This window comes from Piliocolobus tephrosceles, chromosome 14, assembly GCF_002776525.5.
Source record: "Piliocolobus tephrosceles isolate RC106 chromosome 14, ASM277652v3, whole genome shotgun sequence".
Classification (NCBI taxonomy): Eukaryota; Metazoa; Chordata; class Mammalia; order Primates; family Cercopithecidae; genus Piliocolobus; species Piliocolobus tephrosceles.
In genome coordinates this window covers 28,006,878-28,018,330 of record NC_045447.1, presented here as the reverse complement: position 1 = coordinate 28,018,330, position 11,453 = coordinate 28,006,878, and the positions used below count along the sequence as shown (strand labels likewise).

Below are 11,453 nucleotides of genomic sequence, written 5' to 3'. Positions count from 1 at the left end.
AAAAAAAAAAAAAAAAAAAAAAAAAAGGAACAGGAAATTTTTTTAAAAACCTTATTTTTATCCACACATAATATATTCAGCTACACAGAAAATGCAAGACACCTATAAATAAACTGTATTAAGAGAGTTTAATAAATTTTCTGAATTAATCATCAAGCCGTATGAATCAAGTGCTACTATAAAAATACCAGAAAAAGGCCGGGCGCGGTGGCTCACGCCTGTAATCCCAGCACTTTGGGAGGCCAAGGCAGGCGGATCACAACATCAGGAGATCGAGACCATCCTAGCTAACGTGGTGAAACCCGGTCTCTACTAAAAATACAAAAAATTAGCGGGGCGTGGTGCCAGGTGCCTGTAGTCCCAGCTACTCGGGAGGCTGAGGCAGGAGAATGGTGTGAACTTGGGAGGCGGAGCTTGCAGTGAGCCAAGATCATGCCACTGCACTCTAGCCTGGGCGACAGAGCGAGACTCTGTCTCAAAAAACAAAACAAAACAAAACAAAAACAGAAAAAAAATTCCAGTTATTATTTCCAGACAGAACACATTTACAGTAATGAAAGCTCTAATGTATCCAGGAATAAGTTTAACTTTACAAAAGCATACAAGCAAACCTAATTAAATGAAGAAATAAAATATTTTGTGAATAAAGATGTAAAGACATCAGTTTTCCCAGTATCAATATATAAATTTAACATGATAAAATTAAAATCCCAAAAGAGTTTCTCATGGAACTTGACAGACTCCCTGAACATTGATATGAAAGCACAAAAGAACAACACCCAAGACAACTGGAAAACTAATAACTAGATGCCTTATTAAATACTACATTTTAAAGTGATGGTAGTTGGGACATTGTGATATTGGCATAGGAATACATGAATAGCCCAATGGAACAGAATAGAGAGCCTGAAATACACATATTATAACTTGATATGAGAGATATGATTTTACCCATCAATTGAGAAAATGAAATATCTCTTCATTCATGTAAAAATACTTAAAAACTTAATATTTATTTTAAACACAGAAATCCATTTCAGGCAATATGAAGATATACATATAATAAAATATAATTTTAAGAAGAAAATGAAAAAATATATTTATAAACTCTGAAGAGGGGACTATTTCTAAATATGACCAAAAAGCATTGATAAAACTAGAGTAATCAACATTTTAAGACTTCTGTGCCACAAAATCTAATGAGTGAAAAGAAAAACTAAATTAGTAGAAACTTTAGAAACACACATAAGAAAGACTTTCTCTACAGTGAAATGTAAAGAGTTCTTGCAAATCAAAAAGGGAAAAGCCAAAAAATCCAATAGAAAAAGGGGCACCGATGTGGATGGGCAATTCACAGAAAAGAAAACCTTAAGAGCCAATAATCACATGAAAAGAAAATTACATTTACAGGGAATCAGAGAATTAATTACAAACTGCAGTGAGATCCAATTTATTTTCATCAGGTTGGCAAAAATTACCAAGTCGGAAAATGTAGAGTCAGTGAGGTCAGTCCTACAGTGCTGGTGAAAGTAAAATTTAGTACAATAGCTTTGACAACCAGTTTGGCAAAAACTACTAACTATGAACATGTTCATACACTAGATCAAAAGATTCTAACCCTAGTTAAAAAAAATCACACATGTGCCTAAGGAGAGACACAAGAATTCCAGTTGCCGCTCTTTTATAATATCAAAATATCAAAAGTAACACAAATATTGATCAACTGGTAAATGAATAAACCACAATATTACCAGAAAGATATATTATAAAGCAGTTAAAATAAAGTATAGCTTTAAATATGCTAATGATGGAAGCAATTTGCACAAGGATGCATGCAGTACATTATTCTTGTGAATATTAAAAACTTGCAGAAGCCAAGATGGCTGACTAGAGGCATCTGGTACTCACCTCCTCCACAAAGAATGGAAATAGCAAGTAGATAATCACACCTCAAAAAGACCACCTAAGAAAGAGTACTAGAATTCAACAGAGAAGTGACAGGAAACACCTAAGGCAAGGAAGAAGAGGGAAGCAAGGCAGCCTGCTGTTCTGGGACTGGTGAAAAGCCTGGAATGGCTCTTTGATGCAGTGAAAGGGGAAGGGACCCCCAGTGGTCCACAATCCCACCACAGATTCCAATCCTAGACACAGAAGAGGCCCTCAGCCCACAAGGGCCCTGAGACTCATGTAGGGAGCTGCCTGGAGACCATACAACAGTATTATTCCAGAGATGGAGCTCATGCCAATTCCCACCTTCCCCCTCACCCTCTAGTCCTAAGCAGCTACAGCAAAGCACCACTTTGAGAGCTCAGCCCCCACCAAATTGCATCCTACTCAAGGGGCCCAAGACCACCCTCGCTCCACATATCTGAAGTTACACTGACACCCCCTGCCTGCATCTACCATCACAGCTGACTGTCATTGGCAGCAACTCTGCTGCCCGCAATAGCAGAGCTACAACACATTTAAAAGTGCCCTGAGGAAAGGCTACTCTGCTTATAGCTGCCACCTGGGGCTGAAGCATGAGCGTTCCAGCCACCGGTCTATGGTTGCTGCCACTGAAAGCAACCCCGCCCTCTCCAGCAGCAGGACCACAGCACAGTCACTGCCACCCCCACCAAGCATTCCACTGGAGAACTGAGGATCACCCCACCCCTGCCTACCACAGCTAGCACCGGCACACAGCACTTGGGAGCCTGAGGACACGTCCACCTGGCCCAGCTCCGCCATCTACTCCAGTGCTCAAGCATGCCATCCAGGGGCCTCGGGATCTCCCTGCCCCAACCACCACCACTGGCATCTGAGCATGCTTCCTGGGGGCCTCAGGATGGGCTCACCCAAACTGCCACTATCACCTCAGTTGGCACACAGATATATGTGCCACCTGCAGGACTAGCGACTGGCGCTCCCAGTCTGTTGCAGCCACTGTCGACACAGTATGGACCACTTGGATCCCACAGGGTTATCCCATCACTAATACTGCTATCTCCCACATCACACCTGACACTCAGAGGGACCTAAGGACCTACTCACATGCCTAGCCCACTGCTGCCACTCAGGCAAGCCTGGAAGCCCAAGAATCAGCCTGCCTGGACCTCTTACACTGGTACCAGTATCCACCAAGAACAGGCATGCTCAGCCTGCAACTGCCACTACTGAGGCTCAGGACTGACCCATCTGACATCCCTGGCCCCAGCAAATCTTTCCCACAGCCTCCACAACCAGCCATACCCTAAGACACTTAAAAAATTACAGACACGTAGGCCGGGTGTGATGGCTCATGCCTGTAATCCCAGCACTTTGGGAGGCCGAGGTGGACAGATCACCTGAGGTCAGGAGTTCAAGACCACCCTGATCAACATGGAGAAATCCCAACACTACTAAAAATACAAAATTGGCTGGGCATGGTAGCACATGCCTGTAATTGCAACTATGTAGGAGGCTGAGGCAGAAGAATCACTTGAACCCAGGAGGCAGAGGTTGTGGTGAGCTGAGATCGCACCATTGCACTCAGCCTGGGCAACAACAGCAAAACTTGGTCTCAAAAAAAAAAAAAAAATTTCAGACACTACTGATGCATTTACAGCCAAAGAAATTATATGGAGACTACACTACTTCACATACTTCAGAATCAAAGCCAAAGTGACCTACACAACCAACACCACAGATACATCTTCAGGAAAACATCCTCCCCTATGAAAGTAAATTCCCAAAACTGGAATAAGAAACTTTTATATCAGATGTGTAAATTATCAACATGCAAACAAAAGAAACACAAAATAGCAAGGAAACACAACACCTTCAAAAGAGGACAATAATTCTTCAGCAATAGACTTTAATGAAAAAGAAACTTATGAAATCCAGCATAAAGAATTCAAAATAATAATATTTTTAAAAACAGTGAATTATAAGAGAATTCAGATTAAACAATAAAAGAAATCAGAAAAACAATTCAGGATATAAATGAGAAATTTAGCAGAGACAGATATCATTAAAAAGAACCAAACAGAAATATTGGTATTAAAGAATTCACTGAAAGAAATACAAAATACATTCAAAAAGCTTCAACAACAGACAAGATCAAGTAGAACAATTTCAGAATTTGAAGACAGGTCTTCTGACCCAGGCAGACCAAAAGAGAAACAAAAGGATAAAAAAAGAATGAACAAAGCCTATGTGACATATTGGACACAATATACTGATCAAATATTTGAATTTTACATGTTCCAGAAGGCAAAGAGAAAAATGAAATGGATAGAGGACCTATTTAACAAAATAATAGCTGAAAATTTCCCAAGTCTAGCAAGAAAATTAGACATCCAGATATCGGAGGCTCAGGGATCCCCAAACAGATACAACCCAAAAAGGTCTTCTCCGTGGCATATAACAATCAGACTGTCAAAAGTCAAGGACAGAGAATCATAAAAACCACAAGAAAAAAAAAAAGCATCAAGTCACTTATAAGGGAACCCTCATCAGACTAACAGATTTGTCAGGAGAAATTGTATAGCCAGGAGAGAATGGGATGGGATGACACATTCATTTGAAGTGCTGAAGGAGGAAAAAAGAAAGAAAGAAAAAAAAAAAAAACCTGCCAGTAAAGATACTATACCCAGCAAAGTTATCCTTCATAAATGAAAAATAAATGATGTATTTCCCAAACAAGCAAAAGTTGAGGGAATTACCACTAGACCATACCTACAAGAAATGCTTCAGGGAGTCCTACACTTGGAAGTGAGAGGATAATTTCTACCATCATGAAAACACACAAAAGTGTAAAACACTGGTAGAGCAAACACACAAATGAGGAAGAGAAAGAACTCATATGTTACCACTAAAGAAAACCACAAAACCACAATGATAAACAAAAAGAAAGGAAAAAGGATACATGAAACAACCAAAAATCAATTAACAAAACGACAGGAATAATCCCTCACATATCAATAACAACCAAGAATGTAAACCGATTAAATTTTCCTCTTAAAAGATATAGACTGGCTGAATGGATTTAAAAATGTGATCCAACTATATTGTTACACACAAGCAACTCATCTCATCTGTGAAGACACATGTAGACTGAAAGTAAAAAGATAGAAAAAGATATTCCATGCAAATGAAAACCAAGAATGAACACAAGTACCTATACACATGTCAGATAAAATGGACTTTAAATTAAAACAGTAAAAAGAGACAAAGAGGATCATTATATAATGATAAAGGAATCAATCCAGAAAGATATAACAATTCTAAACATATGCACGAAACACACAAACATCTAGATGTATAATATTATTAGATCTAATGGAAGAGACATTTTCCAATACAATAATGGTTGGGGACTTCAACACCCCACTTTCAGCATTAGGAAATAAATTAACAAAGAAACACTGGATTTAAACTACACTTTACATAAAAATGGACCTAACAGACATTTAGAGAACATTTCATCCAACTGCTATAGAATATACATTCTTTGTATCAGCCCGTGGAACAGTTCCCAGAATAGACCACACAAAAAAGTCTCAACAAATTTAAATAAAAATCATACCAATTATCTCAAGACACAACAGAAACAAAACAAAACAAAACAAAAATCACAAATCAATTACAAGAGTAACTTTGGAAACTATACAAATACATGGAATTTAAAAAAAAAACACTACTGAATGACCACTGGGTCAAGGAAGAAATTAAGAAGAAAATAAAAAAATTTCTTGAAACAAATGAAAATTGAAACACAATGTACCAAAACCAATGGATACAACCAAAGCAGTGTGAAGAAGGAAATTTATAGCAATAAATTCCTACATCAAAAAACTAGACAGATTTCCAATAAACAACCTAAAAATGTATCTCAAAAAAACTAGAAAAGAACAAAATCAAGCCCCAAATAAATAGAAGAAAAAAATATATAAAGATTAGGACATAAAAAAGGATGAGTTCGTGTCCTTTGCAGGGACATGGATGAAGCTGGAAACCATCATTATCAGCAAACTATCACAAGAGCAGAAAACCAAACACTGCATGTTCTCACTCATAAGTGGTAGTTTAACAAGGAGAACACATGGACATAGGGAGGGTAACACCACACACGGGGGCCTGTCGGGGGGTTGGGGGGCTAGCGGAGGGATAGCATTAGGAGAAATACCTAATGTAGGTGACGGGTTGATGGATACAGCAAACCACCATAGCACGTGTATACCTATGTAACAAAACTGCACATTCTACACACATACCTCAGAACTTAAAGTATAATAATAATAAAAATACTATGTGTAGTAGGGAATAAAAATTATTATTTTAAAAATAAAGAAAGATTAGGGCAAAACTAAATAAAATAGACTTTAAAAAACAATACAAAGGATCAATCAAACAAGAAGTTAATGTTTTGAAAAGATAAATAAAATTGAACTGCTAACTAGAATAACCAAGAAAAAAGATGACCCAAATATAATATGAAAAAAAAAAAAAAGCAGTGCAACTGGTACCATAGAAATACGTATAAAAGATCATCAGACTATTATAAACAACTGTACGCTAGCAAACTGGAAAACCTAGAGGAAATGGATAAATTCCTAGAAACATACAATGTACCAAGATTGAATCAAAAAGTAGAAAACCTAAACAGACCAATAATGAATAATGAGACTGAATCAGTAATAACAAGTCTCCCAACAAAATAAATTCCAGGACTAAATGACTTCACTGCCAAATTCTACCAAACTTACAAAGAACTAACACAATGCTCCTCAAAGGATTCCAAAATATCAAAGAGGGGGAATTTTTCCTAATTCATTCTACAAGGCCAGCATTACACTGATATCAAAACCAGAAAAGGATGCAACACCAAAAGAAAACTGCAGGGCAATATCCCAGATGAACACAGATGAAAAATATCCTCTACAAAATATCAGCAAACTGAATCTAACGGCACATCAAAAAGATAATACACCATGTTGGGTTCAGTGGCTCATGCCCGTAATCCCAGAATTTTGGGAGGCCAAGGTGGGAGGATCACTTGAGCCCAGGAGTTCAAGACCAGCCTGGGCAACAAAGCAAGATGCCATCTCTACAAAAAAAAAAAAAAAAGTTTTAATTAGCCAGGCATAGTAGTGTGCACCTATAGTCCCAGCTATATGGGAGGCTGAGGCAAGAGGAACTCTTGAGAACAGGAGCTATGATTATGCCATTGCACTCCAACCTAGGTGATAAGAGCAATATTCTGTCTCAAAATAATAATAATAATAATAAAATAATAATAATGCACCATGCACCATAATCAAGTAGGATTTATCTCATGGATGCAATGATGGTTCAACACACGCAAATCAGTAAACACAATACATCATATGAACAGAATGAAGAATAAATATCATATGACCATCTCGATAGATGCAAAAAAATTTGATAAAATTCAATATTCTTTCATGACAAAAACTCTCAGCAAACTAGGCATAAAAGGAACATACCTCAACCTAATAAAGCCTATATATGACAAATCCACAGCTAACATCATACTGAATAGCAAAAAGCTGAAAGCCTTTCTTCTAAGAACTGGAACAACACAGGATGCCCACTTTCACCACTCCTAGTCAACATAATACTAGAAGTTGCAGCCAAAGCAATCAGGCAAGAGAAAGAAATAAAGGCATCCAAATTGGAAAAGAGGAAGGCAAATTGTCCCCCTTTGCAGATGACATCATCTTATATCTAGAAAAATCTAAAGACTCCACCAAAAATCTCCTACACTGGATAAATTCAGTAAAGTTGCAGGATACAAAATCAACAAACAAAAATCAATAGTGTTTTTACACACCAATAATGAACTATCTGAAAAAGAAATAAATAAGGCAATCCCCTTTCCAAAGCTATAAAAACAAAATAAAATAAAATAAAATAAAATAAAATAAAATACCTAGGACCAAATTTAACCAAAGAGGGAAAAGACTTCTTCAACGAAAACTACAAAACACTGATGAAAGAAATTGAAGAGGACACAAACAAATGGAAAGACATCCCATGCCCATAGATGGAATGAATTAACATTGTTAAAATGATCTTACTATCCAAAGCAATCCACAGATTCAGTGCAATCCCTATCAAAATACCAATGTCATTTTTTAAAGAAATAGAAAAAACAATCTTAAAATTCATACAGAACCAAAAACAAGCCCAAATAGCAAAGCAATCCTGAGCAAAAAGAACAAAGCTAGAAACATCACACTATCTGACTTCAAAATATATCACAAGGCTATAGTAATCAAAACAGCAAGGTATTGGTATAAAAACAGACACATAGACCAATGGAACAGAATAGAAAAAGTTGAAATAAATCCTTGTATTTACAGTCAATCTATTTTTTGACAAAAGCATCCGTTGAAATAAATCCTTGTATTTACAGTCAACCTATTTTTTGACAAAAGCATCCAGAACCTACAATGAGGAAAGAAACCCTCTTCAATAAGTGGTGCTGGGAAAACTGGATATCCTCATGCAGAAGAATAGAACTGGACCCCTATGTCTCACCACATATAAAAATCAACTCAAGATAAAGACTTTATTAAGACTGCAAACTATAAAATTACTAAAAATAAAACATTGGGAAACACTTCAGGGCATTGATCTAGGCAAATATTTTACAGCTAAGAACTCAAAAGCACAAATAAAAACAAAAACAGGCAAAAAGGACTATTTTAAACTAAATGTTTTAAAACAATCAATAGAATGAAGAGGCAACTGGTTGAATGGGGAGAAAATATTCTCTAACTGTTCATCTGACAAGGTACTAATATCCAGAGTATACAAGGAAGGAACTCAAACAAGTTAAGAGTTAAAAAATAATAATAATAAAAGCAAATAATCTCATTAAAAAGTGGGCAAAGGATATGAATACACTTTCTCATAAGAAGACATACCAATGGCCAGTAGGTATATGAAAAAAAAAAATGCTTAACTTTCCTAATCATCAGGGAAATGCAAATCAAAACCACAATAAGATATGTTATGCCAGCCAGAATGGCTATTATTAAAAAGATAAAAAAACAACAAATGCTGGCAAGGATGCAGAGAAAAGGGAAATCTTATACACTGTTGGTGGGAATGTAAATTAGTACAGCCACTATTAAAAAACAAAAAACACTAAAACCAGAAATTCCATATGATCTAGGTATCCCCCTACTGGCTATTTATCAGAAAAGAGAAAAAAGAAAGAGAAGGTAAGAAGGAAGGAAGGAAAAGAGGAAGGGAAGGAGGGCATCATCCCAGCACTTTAGGGGGCTGAGGCAGCCAAATTGCTTGAGCTTAGGAGTTCAAGACCAGTCTGGGCAACATGGTGAAACCCCGTCTCTACCAAAAATACAAAAAAATTAGCCAGGTGTGGTGGTACACACCAGTGGTCCTAGCTACTTGGGAGGCTGAGGTGGGAGGATCACTTGAGCCTGGATGATGGAGGTTGCAGTGAGCTGAGATCACAACACTGCACTCCAGCCTGGGTGACAGAGTGAGATCCTATCTCAAAAAAAACAAGAAAAAAAAAAAAAAAAGAAGAGGAAAAAGATATCAGTATATCAAAGGGATACCTGCATTCATGTGTTACCACAGCACTATTTAAAACAGCAGAGACACAGATTCAACCTAAGTGCCTATCAATTAATGAATGGATAAAGAAAATGTGGTATATATACACAGTGGGATACTATCTGGTCATAAAAAAGAATGAAATCATGTCAGTTGCAGCAATATGAATGGAGTGTGGGCAGAGGGTGGGGGAGGCAGTCATTATATTAAGCGAAATAAGCCAGACACAGAACAACAAATATCCCAGGCATGGGGTCTATGAACATAGGACTAAAAAAAATTGATCTCATGGATAGTGAATAGAATGGTGGTTACCAGAGGCTGGGAAGGGTAATGGGGAGGTAAGGATAAAGAGGGGTTAGTTAATGGGTACAAAAAAATATACAGTTAGATAGAAGGGGTAAGTTCTAACATTCGATAGCACAGTAGGGTGACTATAGTTAATGAAAATGTATGGTATATTTCCAAATAGCTACAAGAGAGAACTTAAAATGTTCCCTACACATTGATATGGATGGGAACACATGGATGTGTTACCAACACATCTCAACAGAAATAATGAGTACATGAGGTGATGAATAGCCTGACTTGATCATTACACATTCTATGTGTGTAATAAAATATCACATGTACCCTGTAAACACGTACAAACATTATGTATCTATAAATAAACCTGCAGAAGCCTGCTATATATTTTTTATGTTTTTCTCACATACATACACATTCACAAACACATGCAGAGAGATGATAAGTATCAAGTAATGGCCTGGGCAAAGAGGAGGCTAACGGAATTAGGAAGGAGTAAAAGGGCTCCAACTTGATCTGTAATTACTGAATTGTTTTATGTATTAAGTCCCAAAAGATCTTGAAAAAATTACATCAAAATGTTAACATTTTACAAAGCTTGGTAATAGCTATGTTATTGCATTATAACTCCCTGTATGCATTTCATTTTGCTTCATTTTTTTAAAAAAAAAAAAAAAGTAAAGAAAGAAATTGAATTCAGTCTGAGCCATTAAGAGGGAGAGGAAGAAACGGGAGGGGATGTTAGTTTACTCATCCATAAAACAAAGAGGAAAAAAATCACCTTTTTTTATATGTTGAGCATTGAGAACTCTATTTCTGTGACATCTATTCTCCTGAAACTTTTAATCAGGCAACCCAGAAGACTTGAACCTTCATAAACCAAATGCCAGCTCTAAAATGCAGCCTTACTTGAACTGACAGGTCAAAACAATATAATAATTCATCCTGACAAAAATGAAAAATTATTTTCCATTAGCTCATTTTGCTGAAAGGCTAATAACAATATATTTCCTTATAAACTTATTCCATTTCAATTTTAAAAATGGAATTTTGCATCTATTTTAGTTTTTATTATCTTTTACTACCTTCCATTATTGTCCTTTTATTAATTACGAAACAGCTTATCTCTATAAACTATCTTTTTCTGTGACGAGTTAAGAGACAGCAATAAACTTATACAATTTTTAAAAAACAGCATTTAATAGTTTAGATACTGAGATCAATGCATTTATAACCATTTTAACGGGGGGAAAAAAAAGCCAAATGTGCTCCTAAGACTCCTATGAGTAAATGTATTAGTCCATTTTCATACTGCTATAAAGAAATACCCAACACTGGGTAACTTATAAAGAAAAAGAGGTTTAGGGCTGGGTGCAGTGGCTCACACCTGTAATCTCAGCACTTTGGGAGGCCGAGGCGGATGGATCACCTGAGGTCAGGAGTTCAAGACCAGCCTGACCAACATGGTGAAACCACATCTCTACTAAAAATACAAAAATTTGCCAGGTGTAGTGGCACACACTTGTAGTCCCAGCTACTTGGGAGGCTGAGGCAAGAGAATCACTTGAACC

General features: G+C 36.8%; 1 protein-coding gene across 8 annotated transcripts in view; it reads right to left on the bottom strand.

Annotated features, from left to right (window-relative positions):
- LPAR1 (lysophosphatidic acid receptor 1) overlaps positions 1-11,453 on the bottom strand; it is a 175,374-nt gene that overhangs the window by 85,406 nt on the left and 78,515 nt on the right. Inside the window, exons 1-2 of one of the 8 annotated variants that reach the window (XM_023202043.2) lie at positions 2,901-2,906; positions 2,510-2,515 (exon numbers count right to left, since the gene is read on the bottom strand). The exons of the other annotated variants lie outside the window; for them this stretch is intronic. The gene's annotated coding sequence lies outside the window, so the exon portion shown is untranslated. Of the gene's footprint in view, positions 1-2,509; positions 2,516-2,900; positions 2,907-11,453 lie in introns of those variants that run through there. 8 annotated transcript variants of the gene reach the window in all.